Source organism: Chiloscyllium plagiosum, unplaced genomic scaffold, assembly GCF_037043375.1.
Source record: "Chiloscyllium plagiosum isolate Xiang-an unplaced genomic scaffold, Cpla_swu_hap1 HiC_scaffold_9, whole genome shotgun sequence".
NCBI classification, from domain to species: Eukaryota; Metazoa; Chordata; class Chondrichthyes; order Orectolobiformes; family Hemiscylliidae; genus Chiloscyllium; species Chiloscyllium plagiosum.
Window position 1 is genome coordinate 37808523 of NW_028270147.1, and position 15703 is coordinate 37824225.

Below are 15703 nucleotides of genomic sequence, written 5' to 3' on the forward strand. Positions count from 1 at the left end.
CTTTGAACGAGCTGTTGTACTTAGTTACACAGTCCCTTTTTTGAATAACCCTGAAAATTTCAAATCCTCATGTACCTGACTAACTCCCTTTTTAAAATCATTTTATGCATTTTGCTTTCATGACCATTTCAGGTCAGCGGTTGTACATGTGGCAACCCTGCATGAACAGGATATAATCTTCTCTCAAGATCCTTCCCAATTGTTTGAAATTTGTGACCTCTGGTTGTTGACATGCTCACCAAAGCAGATACTTGCATGGATAGTTTACAGGCAAGATTATCTTTCCTCAGAGCAAGATAAATATAATTTTATTCTGGCACATCTTGGAAGTATTGGACACATAGAACATAGAAGAATACAGCGCAGTACAGGCCCTTCGGCCCTCGATGTTGCGCCGATCCAAGCCCACCTAACCTACACTAGCCCACTATCCTCCATATGCCTATCCAATGCCCGTTTAAATGCCCATAAATGAGGGAGAGTCCACCACTGCTACTGGCAGGGCATTCCATGAACTCACGACTCGCTGAGTAAAGAACCTACCCCTAACATCTGTCCTATACCTACCCCCCATTAATTTAAAGCTATGCCCCCTTGTAATAGCTGACTCCATACGTGGAAAAAGATTCTCACTGTCGACCCTATCTAAACCCCTAATCATCTTGTACACCTCTATCAAGTCACCCCTAAACCTTCTTTTCTCCAATGAAAACAACCCCAAGTGCCTCAGCCTTTCCTCATACGATCTTCCTACCATACCAGGCAACATCCTGGTAAACCTCCTCTGCACCCGTTCCAGTGCCACCACATCCTTCCTATAGTATGGCGACCAAAACTGCACACAATACTCCAGATGCGGTCGCACCAGAGTCTTATACAACTGCAACATGACCTCAGTACTCCGGAACTCAATTCCTCTACCAATAAAAGCCAGTACGCCATATGCCGCCTTCACCGCACTATTTACCTGGGTGGCAACTTTCAAAGATCTGTGTACATGGACACCAAGATCCCTCTACTCATCCACACTACCAAGTATCCGACCATTAGCCCAGTACCCCATCTTTTTATTACTCTTACCAAAGTGAATCACCTCACACTTAGCTACATTGAACTCCATTTGCCACTTTTCTGCCCAGTTCTGCAGCTTATCTATATCCCGCTGTAAACTGCCACATCCTTCCTCACTGTCTACAACTCCTCCGACTTTCGTATCATCTGCAAACTTGCTCACCCAACCTTCTAACCCCTCCTCCAGGTCATTTATAAAAATGACAAACAGCAATGGTCCCAAAACAGATCCTTGCGGAACACCGCTAGTAACTGCACTCCAAGATGAACCTTTGCCATCAACTACTACCCTCTGTCTTCTTCCAGCCAGCCAACTCCTAATCCAAACCTCCAACTCACCCTCAATGCCATACCTCCGTATTTTTTGCAGTAGTCTACCATGGGGAACCTTATCAAACGCCTTACTAAAATCCATATACACCACATCTACCGCTTTCCTCTCGTCCACCTCCTTAGTCACCTTCTCAAAGAATTCAATAAGGTTTGTGAGGCACGACCTGCCCTTCACAAAACCATGCTGACTATCCTTGATCACATTATTCCTATCCAGATGTTCATAAATCCTATTCCTTACAATTCTCTCTAAGACTTTGCCCACAACAGAAGTGAGACTCACCGGCCTATAGTTACTAGGGTTATCCCTACTCCCCTTCTTGAACAAGGAACCACATTTGCTAGCCTCCAATCTTCTGACACTACTCCTGTAGACAACGAGGACATAAAAATCAAGGCCAATGGCTCTGCAATCTCCTCCCTTGCTTCCCATAGAATCCTAGGATAAATGCCATCAGGCCCAGGGGACTTATCTATTTTCACCCTTTCCAGAATTTCCAACACCTCTTCTCTACATACCTCAAAGCCATCCATTCTACTTAATTGTGACTCAGTACTCACATTGACAACAATGTCCTGTTCCTGATTGAATACTGATGAAAAGTATTCATTCAGTGTCTCCCCAATCTCTTCAGCCTCCACATGCAACTTCCCACTACTATCCTTGACTGGACCTATTCCTACCCTAGTCATTCTTTTATTCCTGACATACCTATAGAAAGCCTTAGGGTTTTCCCTAATCCTACCAACTAAGGACCTTTTCATGTCCCCTCCTTGCTGCTCTTAGCTCTCTCTTCAGGTCCTTCCTGGCTACCTTATAACTCTTAATCGCCCCAATTGAACCTTCACGCCTCATCTTTACATAGGTCGCCCTCTTCCATTTAACAAGGGATTCCAATTCCTTATTAAACCACGGCTCCCTCACACGACCCTTTCCTCCCTGCCTGACAGGTACATACTTATCAAGGACACTCAGTAGTTGCTCCTTGAACAAGTTCCACATATCAATTACGCCCTTGCCTTGAAGCTTACTTTTCCAAGCCACACATCCTAAGTCATGCCTCACCGCATCATAATTTCCCTGCCCCCAGCTATAACTCTTGCCCTGTAGTGCACACTTATCCCTCTCCATCACTAGAGTAAACGTCACCGAATTGTGGTCACTGTCCCCAAAGTGCTCACCTACCTCTAATTCTAACACCTGGCCTGGTTCATTACCCAGAACCAAATCCAGTATGGCCTCACCTCTTGTTGGCCTATCTACATATTGTGTCAGGAAACCCTCCTGCACACATTGGACAAACACTGACCCATCTAACGAACTTGAGCTATAGCTTTCCCAATCAATATCAGGAAAGTTAAAGTCCCCCATAACAACCACCCTATTACTTTCACTCTTCTCTTGAATCATCCTCTCAATCCTTTCTTCTACGTTTCTAGGACTATTAGGAGGCCTGTTAAAAAAAACTCCTAACAGGGTGAGCTCACCTTTCCTATTCCTAACCTCAGCCCAAACTACCTCAGATGGCGAGTCTTCATCCATCGTCCTTTCCACAGCTGTAATACTATCTTTGACAAGCAATGCCACACCTCCCCCTCTTTTACCCCCACCTCTGACCCTACTAAAACATTTAAACCCTAGAACCTGCAACAGCCAATCCTGTCCCTGTTCTACCCATGTCTCCGTAATAGCCACAACATCGAAGTCCCAGGTACCAACCTACGCTGCAAGTTCACCTACCTTATTTCGTATACTTCTTGCATTGAAGTATACACACTTCAAGCCACTTTCCTGTTTACAGGCACCCTCCTTTGAAATTGATGCCATGTTCCTAACCTCCCTACACTCCAGGTCCTGCACCCTAAAGCTACAGTCTGGGTTCCCATGTCCCTGCAGAGTTAGTTTAAAACCCCCCCAAGCGCACTAGCAAACCTCCCACTGGTGCCCCTCAGGTTCATCAAAAATGTTACATATGAAAGTGGCATTACACCACCAAAACACAGTTCTTATCAAGACAATTTGAAATAAGTACTTTGAAATAAATAAATTGTAGAACAAATGCCAAATTACTGATATCAAAATCTCAATGAATCCAATTGCTTGCATCAGCAGAAACCCAAGAAATCAAATTGCCCATTTTTTGTACAATTTGAGTTTATATAGCAAGAAAGAAAGCTACATAATGTGAATAATTAGAAAAATGCACAAATATTATCATAATGTATTCAAAATTGGATGCTAAAGGTTGGGAGTGCCTGAGATGTTTCGTACCATATGGTTGCCTTTCACATTTGGAAACTTCATCTGGGTTGGTGTTGGAAATTTAACATCAGCAGTGGAAAATTGTGGAAGAAATGCACAGTAAAAATTGTCACTTCTTGACTGCTCCTCTATGTATGATAAAATGATGGAAAAAGACAGTGGAGTACCAGCTTTTGTGAAGCAATTAATTATGAAATCCTGCTGTTGAATTCTAATAAGCATTGCTTTAAAATAAGATGTTGTCCATTAAAGAGATGAAGCTTTTTTTCCCTCAAGGCTGGCAGTCTTTGGATCTCTTTTCCTGAAATGACAATGGAAGTCAACTATTAGAATATTTATAAAGTACAGCTAGATAGGCTCTTGGTAAGCAAGGGGGTGAAAGCTTATCTGGGTAGTTGGGAATGGTTGAGGTAATGATAAGATGAACTATGATCTTGTAAGGTGTACAATATGGTCCCCTTATCAAAGCAGAGATATACTGGCATTGGATGTAATCCAGAGAAAGCTCACTGGGTTGATCCCAGATATGGACGGATTTTCGCAGGAGTAGTTGAGTAGTTTGGGCTTGTACTCACTACAGTTCAGAAAATGAGAGGTGAACTTACTGAAACATGTATGATTTTTAGGGGACTTGATATGATAGATGTGGAGAGTTTGCTTCCCCTTTATAGGATTGTCTAGGACCAGAGGGCATAATCTGAGTAAGGGGTCACCCACTTATGACCGATGAAGAAGAATTTATTCTGAGGGTAGTGATTCTATGGAGCTCTTCACTGTTGAGGCTGAGTCAATTTGTATATTCAAGGCTGAGCTGAGAACAATCCTTAATCAATAAGGGTATCAAGTGTTACGCGGTTAACACATTAGTGATGTTGAGGTTTATCGGACCAGCTATGACTGCTGGAGTAGTCTCCGTTAGCTGAATGGCTTACTCCTTCTTATGCAACGGAGTTCCCATCCATTTGATTACGTGCTTCTCCCAACACCAAGCTCACCACCGGCAAGGGTGCCAGAATCCACTTCAGATCAAATGACCAGATGTACATTGGTGACTTGACAGTGGTGTAGGTGGGAACTTTATTGAGAAGTGGAACAGTAATGACAGGTTCAGGAAGAACTGCAAAAAGATTATGGGAAGTGTGATTGAGAACCAGTATCTGTTATAATTTTATGTCTAACCAAAGGTGTATTTTTTCAAGTGAAGATGAGATAAAGAAGAGGATCCAGCGTTAAAGCTCTACCCACAAGCAATGCCATAGTAAATCTGCAACTGAAGTGGAAAATTACTAGTTAAGTAAAATTTCAGATTTCTCTTTGGACACAGCTTGCACTTTGTTGGAGTTGTTTCATGGTAAAGTTAGTCCTGTATTTTCAAGAAAAATACTTTTTTTTTCTATTAGCCAATGCTTAGGGCAGTTTTTATTTTCCATCCCTAATTGTACTGGAAAAGATGTTGGTGAGCTGCTGCAGTTAATGTGGTACAAGTACATGCATCATGCTGTTTGGGGGGCGGAAAATGTCGTCATTGTGAGAATTTGACCCAGGAACAGGATGATGTGTGGCTTGGAGGGAAACTTGCATGTGAACACCACTGCCCTTCTAGGTGTTAGAGGTCGCTGGTTTGGAAGGCAATGTCTTGGTGAGTTACTGCAGTTAATTTTGTGCTGCACTTGTACATCTGTTACAAAAGGCGTGACTATTGAAGGTGGTGGATGGAGTGCCAATCAAGTGGGCAGGTTGGTGTCAAACCTGTTATTGGAACTGCATTATCTAGGCATGTGAAGAGTATTCCTTCACACACCTGACTTGTGTGTTATAGATGGTGAACAGGCTTTTGAGTAGTCAGAAGCAGCATTCCCTTTAAGGTGAGACCGCTCCATACTTCTGTGCACAGTTATTAGAGCTGGCACATTGCATCGTTAACTTCCAGTTCTGAAATCATTGCCATGCACAGACTTCAGAGGCCTTCACTGCTGGAAAGAAAAGTAGGAGGTGAGTTACACATTGTAAAATTCTCTGTTACTGATCTACTTTTGTTAAGATGGATAGTCTAGTTCAGTTTCTAGTCAATGGTGGACCTCAGGATGTTGGTTCAAGATAGTGATGGTAGTTCCATTGAGTGTCAAAGAGAGATTGTTTGGTGATGGCCATGGCTTTGCACTTGAGTGGTGCTTATGTTGTTAGCTATCACCTGAACCTGATTTTGGTGTAGAACATAGAACAATACAGCACAGAACAGGCCCTTCGGCCCACGATGTTGTGCCGAACATTTGTCCTAGCTTAAGCACCCATCCATGTACCTATCCAATTGCCGTTTAAAGGTCACCAAAGATTCTGACTCTACCACTCCCACAGGCAGCACATTCCATGCCCCCACCACTCTCTGGGTAAAGAACCTACCCCTGACATCTCCCCTATACCTTCCACCCTTCACCATAAATTTATGTCCCCTTGTAACACTCTGTTGTACCCGGGGAAAAAGTTTCTGACTGTCTACTCTATCTATTCCTCTGATCATCTTATAAACCTCGATCAAGTCACCCCTCATCCTTCGCTGTTCCAACGCGAAAAGGCCTAGCACTCTCAACCTATCCTTGTATGACCTGTTCTCCATTCCAGGCAACATCCTGGTAAATCTTCTCTGCACCCTCTCCAAAGTTTCCACATCTTTCCTAAAGTGAGGCGACCAGAACTGCACACAGTACTCCAAATGCGGCCTAACCAAAGTCCTGTACAGTTGTAACATCACTTCACGACTCTTGAATTCAATCCCTCTGCTAATGAACGCTAATACACCATAGGCCCTCTTACAAGCTCTATCCACCTGAGTGGCAACTTTCAAAGATCTATGAACATAGATTCCAAGATCCCTCTGTTCCTCCACCTCACTAAGAACCCTACCATTAACCCTGTATTCCGCATTCTTATTTGTCTTTCCAAAATGGACAACCTCACACTTGGCAGGGTTGAACTCCATCTGCCACTCCTCAGCCCAGCTCTGCATCATATCTAAGTCCCTTTGCAGCCGACAACAGCCCTCCTCACTATCCACAACTCCACCAATCTTCGTATCATCTGCAAATTTACTGACCCACCCTTCGACTCCCTCATCCAAGTCATTAATAAAAATTACAAACAGCAGAGGACCCAGAACTGATCCCTGCGGAACTCCACTTGTAACTGGGCTCCAGGCTGAATACTTACCATCTACCACCACTCTGACTTCGACCCGTTAGCCAGTTTTCTATCCAATTGGCCAATTTCCCTCTATCCCATGCCTCCTGACTTTCCGCATAAGCCTATCATGGGGAACCTTATCAAATGCCTTACTAAAATCCATGTATACTACATCCACTGCTCTACCCTCATCCACATGCTTGGTCACCTCCTCAAAGAATTCAATAAGACTTGTAAGGCAAGACCTACCCTTCACAAATCCATGCTGGCTGTCCCTAATCAAGCAGTGTCTTTCCAGATATTCATAAATCCTATCCCTCAGTACCCTTTCCATTACTTTGCTTACCACCGAAGTAAGACTAACTGGCCTGTAATTCCCCGGGGTTATCCCTATTCCCTTTTTTGAACAGGGGCACAACATTCGCCACTCTCCAGTCCCCTGGCACCACCCCCATTGACAGTGAAGACGAAAAGATCATTGCCAACGGTACTGCAATTTCCTCTCTTGCTTCCCACATAATCCTAGGATATATCCCATCAGGCCCGGGGGACTTGTCTATCCTCAAGTTGTTCAAAATGTCCAACACATCTTCCTTCCTAACAAGTATCTCCTCTAGCTTACCAGTCCGTTTCACACTCTCCTCTTCAACAATACGGTCCCTCTCGTTCGTAAATACTGAAGAAAAGTACTTATTCAAGACCTCTCCTATCTTTTCCGACTCAATACACAGTCTCCCACTACTGTCCTTGATCAGACCTACCCTCGTTCTCGTCATTCTCATGTTTCTCACATACGCATAAAATGTCTTGGGGTTATCCTTGATCCTATCCGCCAAAGATTTTTCATGCCCACTCTTAGCTCTCCTAATCCCTTTCTTCAGGTCCCTTCTGGCTATCCTGTATCCCTCCACTGCTCTGTCTGAACCCTGTTTCCTCAACCTTATGTAAGCCTCCTTCTTCCTCTTTACAAGACATTCAACCTTCCTCGTCAACCAAGGTTCCCTCTCACGACCATTTCTTTCCTGCCTGACAGGTACATACATATCAAGGACACGTCGTATCTGTTCCTTGAAAAAGTTCCACATTTCCACGACATCCTTCCCTGACAGCCTATGCTTCCAACTTATGCTCCTCAGATCCTGTCTTGCAGCATCGTAATTACCCTGTTGCACGCACCTATCTCTCTCCATGTCTTTGTCTTTGGACATAGACTACTTCACCATCTGATGAGCTTCAAGTGGTGCTGTACATTGTGCACTTATCAGCAAACATCTCTACCCTCTCCCCTTTATGAAGATGGGAAGGTCATTGATGAAGTAACTGAAGAGACTTGGTCCAAGGACACTACCCTGAGGAACAGTGGCGATGTTTTGTGGCTGAGTTGATTGATTTTTTTTTTCCCAACAACCATCGCTTTCTGCCTTTGTGATTGCTGTGACTCCAAAAATGTATGACTATTTCCTGATTCAATTTAACTTGGATTCCTTGATGTCTAATGGAATACACTTTTTTATTTGCCCTTCCTGCTATTGAGACTTTTGAATGGACCTCTGATCTGCTTCTGCCTGTCCCTCTTGCCTGCCTGTCTCTACCTTCTCTGCAGCTGTAACAGCATGTTCTGCACCGTATCATATAATCTGCCTGTATAGCATGCACCACAACACTTTTCACTGTACCTCTGCATGTGACAACAATACCTCCGTCCGTCTGTCCACCAAGGCTGGGATTAGGCCAGAAGCTGAATCTGTCCAAACGGAGAATAAGTGGGCCGACTGTTGTGGAGTAAGTGCTGCTTGATCGCACTGTTAATGGCAGTTTCCAGTATGTTGCTGATAATTGAGTAGTCTCATGGTGCAATAATTTACAGGATTGGATTTGTCCTGCTTTTGTGGAATGGACATGCCTGAGCAATTTTTCACATTGGTGATGCCAGTTGTACAGTAACTGTATCAGAAAAGCTTGGCTAGGGGCATGGCAAGTTCTGGGGCATAGGAATTCAGTCCTGATGCGAGAATGTTGTAAATTGTTATAAAATCAAGCTGAATACATTCAAATGGACCCGCTGGCAAGGGAGTTTTTCCTGTTACACACCACACCCCTTGACCTGCATTATTTTGCTGAGATATCAAACATGATCTGATGTGCTTTTGAATTGCCTTGCCCAGTAGGGGGTGCCACCGGTTCTCAACACAGTACTACTCATTCCTTCCTTGCCAAGGTGTGTATTGATATGAAGCCAATCAATGAGCACTGGTAACAAGGTATTAGGTATGCACACTTGACCGATTGGAGTGATCCAGAGGCCTCTTGATGCAGAGTCAGAGCCCCTGTGTGTCTTCCATATCTGCTTTTCTGAATCAGGGGCAATGCCCTGTAAACGCTGTGCTGTGACAATGTCTGGAATGCCTTTTGTTTTGGTTGGGTGCCTGCCGGTAATAGTGGAGATGATTGAATTGCAAGCCCTTGTCGTGACCTTGGCAGCTTGGTCAGCTCTGGCATTGCCATGGCTGACATCTGTGGTGTTCATGATATGGACCATTTGATTATGGCCAATTGCTTGGGGAGGGGGATGGCCTTAAGGAGATTTTGGACATAGTGTGTTGTGAAAAGGAGTGCTCGAAGAGGTCAGGAATCTTCACTGGGACCAAAGCTGGCCAAAGTTGTGAGCCACGCCTAAGGTGTACTGTGAATCTGTGTGGAAATTGACTTGTTTTCCCTGTGGCCAGGATACAGACTTGTGTCAGCGCAGAGAGCTCTGGGCTGAAAACAGTGGGGTGGAGGAAGGCTGCTTCTAACGTGTCCATGAGGGTGCCGATTGCGCATCCTGAAAGATGCGTTCCTAGGGGTGATATTGACAACTACCATCTACGAAGAGGGTTAAATCCAGTGTGGGCATTGGAACATCTGAGAGGTCTGATTGGGGAATGTCAAGAAGTAGTTGTATTAAGGCAGTCATGAGAGGATGGGGAAGCTCCTCTTGGTGGGGCACTGAGGAAAGTTGCCGGGTTAGTGGTCGAGCAGGAGTAGAAGGTCAGGAAGGGGGTTGTTAAGAAGGGCTACCTCATAACAGCTGAGTCGAGCTTGTGACAGGTGTTGGGTCTGGTGGGAAGTGAGGAGAGCTACAATTGGGTGTGACAAATAGACGATCAAGAGTTTCTGCAGGGTTATATTGGACGCAGCTGTCACAAGGGTTTATATAACCGGCAGAATTTGAGAGTACTGTGGGAGTCCCCTGGTGACAGGGTCAAGGCGAGTTGAGTGATCGGCCACGGCCTCTTGTGATCTGAGTCTGGGTTAAAACAGCGGTTGCGCAGTCCTCTACATACTGGCATACAGCTGCAAGGATCTGTCATACAGTGGTCTCCTGAGGGCCAGGGCACTGGCAAGGGCTGCTTTAAATTAACTAAGCTGACTTTCACCCTAGTGGAAGACCAGAAGTCCCTGAGGCCTCATTGGACGCTTAAGGGGTTAGCTGCTTGGTAAGTAACGTAACATTGGGGAACCATTGCTGGCAGTAGTTAATCAAATTTAGAAAGGCATGCATCTGCTTAGCGTTAGTGAGTGGAGGGGTCTCCAGGATGGGTGTGATGCGATCTGGGGTCAACTGCCATTGTGAAGTGCTGAGCAACATCCCTAGGAGTGTAACTTGTTGCTGGGTGCACTAAACCTTATTGGATGGTATAACGTATCCCTAAGAGTGGAGGGCATTTAGGAGACGGTTGGTATCTGCAATGTTAGCAGATTCTGAGGAGATAGCTTGGAGAAGGCTGTCCACATGCTAGATAACTGTGGAGCTGTCAGAGCTGCTGGTGCAATAGCCTGGAGAATAGAGTGGGCGAATGGATAAATCCCTTAGGGAGGCATGTCTGAGTGTACTGCTGACCCTTAAAGGTGAAAGTAAATAAATATTGAGACTCAGCTGCTGGGGGAGAGCAAAGAATGCATGCTGCACGTCAACTGTGGTGACAACATAAATGCTGGCAGGGGTGTTGCTGAGAATGGTTTTGGCACGACCAGGGGTAGTGGCTGCACTATTTTGTTGGTCTGTTGGAGGTCCTGTACTAACCTCCAGTCTGGGCATCCTGGCTTCGGGACCAGTAGAATGGGGGTGTTACAGGGTGATTGCAGGGGAATAGAGCTCCTTGTTGGAGGAATGACTCTATCAAAGCTGATATCCCTTCTATGGCCTCTAATCTTAGAGTATTGAAGGGAGTTCAGCTCCTGATATAATTTGGATTTTGAGGACCCACAGAGGTGCATCTGACTTCATGCTTAGGAGCTGACCAGAGGTCAGGAAAGGGTTCTTCTGAGGGTTTGTGTCAGGGTTGGTAGTGGCGAAGTGAACCCGCCACTGTGTAAGGGCTAGAGAAATGACTTCCTGTTGGTCAGTATTTGGGCCTGGTGAGTGATACCAGGGTCCAACTATTGCTGTAACTGGTGTGCTAAAAATCCCAGAGCCTTTGCTTTGTAGCCCTCTTTTACGAAAAAGACAATGTGGGAAGAAACCAACCCTGGTTGGTTCCAGAGGTGGAGAGGAACGTCTACTAAGAGGGCAGATCCCTCTTTACCTTCAATGTGTCCTGTGACAATGGACTCGAGGAAGAGGGCAAAGGTGGCTGCCAGTTCAGTGCAGGCTCTGGTGGAATTGTAACAAAGGTTTACATGGGGATCACAGACTTGTATAGGAGACGTAAAATTTCTTGGCTGTAATTAGAGAGCCCACTATTGGGGAAGCAATAGATTCAGAACTGTCTCTTGGTAGAATTGTCTAACTATAATGCCCTCACCAAGGCAGAGAATCTCAACCTGAGGGCACCCAACAAATCCCTCCCTGCTAGGTTAACGCCTAAATTAGAGGTTTGAGTGAATTGGATAGTACAGGTATGGGCACTAAACTGAACCGTGAGTAGTTCTGTTAGAGGGATACTGCTTCTCTTGTCCAGTTAGACCACTAAGATGTACAGAGCTGTGAGAGTCCAACCTATGTTAACGCACACAGGAGATCTCGGGTGGTGCCGGTATCAATCATAAAGGGGATTTCTTTACCCTCAACAGTCAAGTGCACTACCGGTTCATCCTCTGGGTTGTTAGTCAGGACAGGGTAAAGCAGAAGGGGGCGGTTAGTCAGGCTGGGGAGGGTCTCCAATGTAGTGAACTTACCCCCTGCCCGGGGTTCATATCGCAGGTTCAAGAGTGGGCAGTTGCACTGCCAATGTCTGTCTGCACCACAGTGAAAACACCTCTGTATTGGCTGTGTAACTGTCCATGGGTGCGGACCACCACTGGGTCGGGGGCGACCATGGTAGTTAGGGGAAAGGGGGTGGATGGGTGTAAGGGGAACGATGAAAAGGTGCATTGGAGCCATTTGGGTGAGTGGCATTTGTATGGTCAAATTTGTCGACCCACCCCTGGGGACAATGGTGGGGTTCCATTGGGTGGTTCGTGAGGGCATCAGGGCCTGCAACAGGGACATTAGAATCTTTGTGAGGGGGCAGACAAGGCGTGCTGTATCATTTCATGCTTAACTGTTGCCTATTTAGGGTCTTTAGGACTATACCAATATTAAGTGAGCACTCATGTCATTGTTGGTTCTAATAGCAGCTCCTACCCCCTCTGGGATATGTTGTAATAGTAGGGCATTAAACTGGGCCGAGGGGTGTCCTGCATTATAAGCGGTGTCACCTGCATAGGTGGAGTATAGCTGATCCCAAACTCCTGAACCAGCTGCCCCCTGCTTTGGCATGCCAATGCCTTAGTTATATCTACCAGTTGTTGCAGGGTTATTTGGAGAGCCCCTCATCACCTGGATTTGGTCCCCAGGCTGGGGAATGGCTCAGGATAATGCCTCCCAATCATTGTAACCCCCTGACTGGGTTTTCCAGCTAGAACCCTTTGCTTCATGGCTTTGACCCCAGCCCAGACTGAAGAGGTCCCATGGTGTGGCTTGATACATTTGAATTTTGCTTGTAACGTAATGAAATCCTCTGGATTGGTCTTTTGGTTGGGGGGCGTGGGACATGATCAAGCACATCTCTTGGTGTTGCCAGGGAGTGTTAACCTGTGTGGTGGCCTCTTCCCCGCACCAGGGTTTTGATTAGGGACTGTCCGAAAAGGGAACTGTCTCTGTTCGTGTTTGAGCTGTGTTGCCTGTTCTGTTTCGGTTAGTGGGCTGGGGTTAGCAATTCAGTTTGCGACGTCTCTGGGCCAGTGATTGCTGTCGGGGTCGTAATAGCGAGAGAGATCAAGTTACCTTTTGTGGGCTCATCAGTCTCATGCAACCAACACTCAGACAATTAGAATCTTTGTGAGGGGGCAGACAAGGCGTGCTGTATCATTTCATGCTTAACTGTTGCCTATTTAGGGTCTTTAGGACTATACCAATATTAAGTGAGCACTCATGTCATTGTTGGTTCTAATAGCAGCTCCTACCCCCTCTGGGATATGTTGTAATAGTAGGGCATTAAACTGGGCCGAGGGGTGTCCTGCATTATAAGCATTATAAGGGCTTATTTAGTCCACCTGGAAGCTCAGTGTATGTTGGAATCCCACCGTTGCTACCATATATTGTGTGCGAAACCTTGGGAAAAGAAGCTGAGAAGCAATTTGCACACACCAACTTCTGCAAACTGTTAAAAGCTTAAAGCTTGTTCAAGCTGGTTAATCCCTCTGATACTCTTTGCGAGCATGCAAAGTCAGAAGAGACCCCGAACAAAGAAAATACAAGTCACTTGGCAATGTTACAGATATGGAAATAGATTTGCTCTTGGTTGAAACTTTATTGCTGGAACAGCACAGCAGGTCAGGCAGCATCCAGGGAACAGGAGATTCGACGTTTCGGGCACAGGCCCTTCTTCAGGAATGAATAGATTTGCTCACTGAGCTGGAAGATTTAGCTTTATGAAGCTTTTTCCGGAGGCTCACTGATCTTACCTGGATAGGATAAATAGGCAAAGTCTTTTCCTTGGGGTCAGGGAGTCCAAAACTAGAGGGCATAGGTTTAGGGTGAGAGAGGAAAGGTATAAAAGAGACCTAAGAGGCAACGTTTTCATGCAGAGGGTGGTATGTGTATGGAATGAGCTGCCAGAGGAAATGGTGGAGGCTGGTACAATTGCAACATTTAAGAGGCATGTGGATGGGTATATGAAAAGGAAGGGTTTGGAGGGATATGGGCCGGGTGCTGGCAGGTGGGACTAGATTGGGTTGGGATATCTGATCGGCGTGGACAGGTTAGACTGAAGGGTCTGTTTCTATGCTGTACATCTCTGACTCTGTGACTCTAAATGAACCTTCCAGCTCAGTCAGGAAACCTACATTCAGAACCTCAACCTGAGCTACAAGTCTTCTCAATACCCACAAATGTTACAGATGCTCTAGCCACTCCCCCATAGTCACATGCCACTCAAGACAACACCCCCCCCGCCCCATCACTCAGTCACATGTTACCCCAGGTACAATGGCAGAATTAGATCATCCTCTGAAATAATGCTAATGCCCTGATCCTGGGGAATCGTCATGCAGACAGGTTCCTGACTCAACCTTTCCCCAAGACAATGCAGGTGCATCATACTTCTGGCCAGAAAGCATTTCTGATTGGAAGAGATTGAATTATAGTTTAACTTGACAATAGTAGGGGAGTAATAGCAAATAACTATCCATTGTAATTTACACTTCATTTAGACAATTATCGGAATTCTGCATGCTTTTTGTGAGACAGAATGTTGCCTCCACCCACTTCCAGAATATAGAACATAGAACAATTCACACAGTACAAGCCCTTCAGCCCTCATTGTGCTGACCTTTGATCTTACTCTAAGATCAAACTAACCTACATACCCTTCATGTACTATCTTCTATATACCTATTCAAGAGTTGCTTAAATGTCCCTAATGTATCTGATTCTACCACCACCGTTGGCAGTGCATTCCACACATTCATCACACTGTGTAAAGAACCTACCTCTAACATCTCCCTGAAACATTCGTCCAGTCACCTTAAAATTGTCTCCTTGTGATGACCATTTCTGCTCTGGGAAAAAGTCTCTGGCTTATCCACTCCATCTATGCCTGTCGTCATTTTGTATACCTCTATCCGCTCTCATCCTCCTTCGCTCCGATGAGAAAAGCCATCCCTACCTCCCTCAACTTGTTTTTATTTTCATAAGACATGTTCTCCAATCCACAGCAACCTGGTAAATCTCCTCTGTGCCGTCTCTAAAACTTTCACATCCTTCCTATAACGAGGTGACCAGAACTGAACACAGCATTCCAAATGGGATCTAACCAGGACTTTACAGAGCTGCAGCATAATCTCATGACTCTTAAACCCAATCCCCTTGCTAATGAAAGCCAACATACCATACGCCACCTTAACAACTATCAATTTGGGTGACAACTTTAAGGGTCTATGGACAGGGATCTCAAGATCCCTCTGTTCCTTCACACTGCCATGAATCCTGCCTGAAACCCTGTATCGTTCATTCAAATTCGACCTTTCAAAATGAATCACTCCATTTGCCGCACTCAGCCCAGCTCTGCATCCTGTCAACGTCCCATTCCAACCTACAACAGCCCTTCACACGATCCACTGTTCCACCAACCTCCTTGTTATCGGCAAACTTACTAACCTTTCCACTTCCTCATCCAAGTCACTTCTAAAAATTGCAAAGACCAGAAGACCCAGAACCAATTCCTGCAGAACACCACTGGTCACCAAGCTCCAGCCTGAATACTTTCCATCTACGACCACCGTCTGTCTTCTATGGGCCAGCCAATTCTGTATCCAGACAGCTAGATTTCCCTATATCCCATGCCTTCTTACTTTCCGACTGAGTCTACCATGGGGAACCTGATTAAATGCCTT

The 15703-nt window shown here is 45.4% G+C and overlaps 1 protein-coding gene across 7 annotated transcripts in view; it reads left to right on the top strand.

The window, feature by feature from the left end:
* ccdc24 (coiled-coil domain containing 24) overlaps positions 1 to 15703 on the top strand; it is a 108548-nt gene that overhangs the window by 14716 nt on the left and 78129 nt on the right. The window contains exon 2 of one of the 7 annotated variants that reach the window (XM_043699075.2): positions 4872 to 4956. The exons of 5 other annotated variants lie outside the window; for them this stretch is intronic. The gene's annotated coding sequence lies outside the window, so the exon portion shown is untranslated. The remainder of the gene's footprint in view (positions 1 to 4871; positions 4957 to 15703) is intronic. One more of the 7 variants, XM_087990554.1, reaches the window with a different exon arrangement.